This window comes from Lissotriton vulgaris, chromosome 8 (genome assembly GCF_964263255.1).
Source record: "Lissotriton vulgaris chromosome 8, aLisVul1.2, whole genome shotgun sequence".
Classification (NCBI taxonomy): Eukaryota; Metazoa; Chordata; class Amphibia; order Caudata; family Salamandridae; genus Lissotriton; species Lissotriton vulgaris.
In genome coordinates, this window is record NC_141696.1 from 1,457,727,101 (window position 1) to 1,457,729,850 (window position 2,750).

The following is a 2,750-nucleotide window of genomic DNA, read 5'->3' on the forward strand; positions in this document are numbered from 1 at the left end:
CTTCCTGGTCACTGGCTAGTGACCCAGACTCTGTCCCCTCTGCTTTCAGGTTCTTCACTGCTTCGATCCACCCTTGGATCCAACCGGACATCTTCCTCCTGGTCGCCTGCAGCATCTTTGTGCAGCTCTCCATAGGATTCGACGACGAAACCCGACACGAAAGAACACCTATGCATCCGGCTTCTCTGGGTGAGGTAACTCGAGTACTCCGGTGCTCCGGTGGGTAATAACTATCCAAGTGTCCTAGTTTAACTGGGTTTTCCTGTAGTCCATCCAGAAGTGCCCGAAATCAACTACTTTACAAACTTTACGTTCCCATTACAAGTCTACGAGAACCTGCGTGTGTGTTTAGACACTGCACACGCATCCTGTGAGACTTGTACTTCCTAACCTGTGGTTGTTCTGTGTAGTCCCATCGATTCCCTAGGCCCTAGGCCTATTCACCTGTCCTGAAGTAGATCTTATACCACTTATTTAGTATATGGTTCTTGAGGCCCCTAGGGCAGAATTGTATTTGTGCAACTTATAGTATGCTTATTGAGTAACTTGTTCTGTATCTCGAACTCTGAACTCATAAAGAGTGCAGAGGGGTTGTGTTAGTAATAAATACATATATATTTGATATATACCTTGTGTGGTGTCCTTTCATGTGGTATTCAAGGCGTTATTATTGGTAAAACAATTGGCTAGACATGCTCTCTGAAGTATTAGCCTAAGACTGCTTTGTCCATGCTACCACTAGGATAGCTGGTCTATAAGGTTGACTTTACAACCATCACCAAAAGGGTTGTTTGGACTGATACAGGGTGCCCACTAGAATAGTGGACAGCACATATCAGGCCAACTTCTCACATGAAGAACTTTCTAAAAACGAGTTGCAGAACACTGCACTCACCCTGTGCAGGATCAACATGAATTCATCCTCTTCCTTACAAGTGACCATCGACAACACAGGTCCAGAATGGGGAGAGTCAACAGGGCAAGACCCTTTGATTTCAGAGGCTCAATGCACTTCTTAACTCCCCACACCCCCACTTTCAAGTATATGGCCTTTACCAAAGGAGATGGTCACCACAGTATTGACTACAGTCAATGAACTACATTCAAATGAGGGAGAGCCTTTCATGAGCTCGGAAGGTTATACAAGTATTGTTCCTGGTTGCATTATTTTCTAATCTCAAACCAGGGCAGCCAAGGGTCAGAGGAATTACTTTTTCTTAGATGGATCTTCCCCCGAGTAGATATTTGCCAGAGGTTACTTACTTGCTGCAGGCGAACCTTAGCCCACTCCCCTTCCAGAAAAATAGCAAATATTGAATATGCATTCTGCAATCACGCAAACACATCTATAGGAAAGCGTCCAATAATTCTTTCATTTGCTCCTCCCAACTTCTTGACATTGCCAATGAGCCTCTGAATGTGTCTGGGTTGCGAGGAGGGGGTAATTCCTCCTGCTGAGAATGTTCCTTTGGAAATCACACTTATGGTGCAAATGACCCTACCATGGATATTTGAAGCATGATGCTACCATCCAGTCTTTAAACTGGGCCTCAGGCATGGCCACTAGCAGACATGTAATTTGGAGAAAGGTAATTGAACTGGTGAAGTCAGAGAGGTTCCAAGAGGAAGGAAATCTGAGGCAAATACACTTTCATCTGTCAAGTACATCCTAGCTTTGTTTAACACGCAGTGATATTTGTATTAAAGATATGAAATATTCAAATGCCAGAATTTCTGTACAGGCTTTCAATTTCGCATCCAAATATATTATAGACTTTGCAAACCATCTCATTAATCAGGCGAATGGGACTACAGATGCTTTCAAAAACAGTTCCAGATCCACAGTTTCATCCCCGGATTCATGGTAGTCACTGCTGCGTGCACAAAATATATTCTGCGCTATCGCCATCTAGTGGTTTGTAACGCCATTACAGAAAACTAGTGGAACAGGCAGATCTTACTTTCGAAAATTGAAAAATGTGTATGAATGGCATTACTTAAAATTGCTTTTTATATGAAATACAGCTGGGCCTCAGAAGGTGTCCCTTCCTGCACAAAAACAAACCTGCATGCAATGCAGGCGCCCTTGCACCAAGGTGCAAGAGCGCCTGCGTTGATGCTAGGCTGCCATAACGTTGCCAGCCCTGGAGAAAATGGAGGAATGCACAGTATTGTCTTAAGACAGGGTGAATAGTTTTTTTCAAATGTAGTTCATGTGCCACATTTATTACATTTTCATGCTGTTCAGCAACTAAATGTGCTACTCTTCATTGTGCCGAGGAAAACACAGCTCAGAGCCATATCCACAGAGATTTGCCTGCTGCTGCTATCATCGCCATGCTCTGGCACTCAAACAAGGTAGCCTTCTGATGTAGTGGAAAATTCATTTTATTTGTAGGGGTGCATTATAATCACACATGTAGAGCGCACCGCATATACTCCTTTGTCGTGTTATCCTAAAGTATTAGGATCTTAAAATGTAATAACGTAAAATGTATTTAGGCCATTGAATAGTAACGTGAAGAGTTCATGTAGAAAGTAAATGTAAGTAGCAGAATACATTTACGTGGAGAACTACTGTTGTGCAACTGACAATCATTTATTATTAAATGTCTTTACTAATTGTGTAATTTTCCATGTAGGTGGGATTATTAACTGAACATGCCTTACTTATGCAATTTTGTGAAGCTCATACCCTATTTTTCATATGTTAGCTGAATCTTGTAGGCCTGAAATGCAATTTCCTTGTA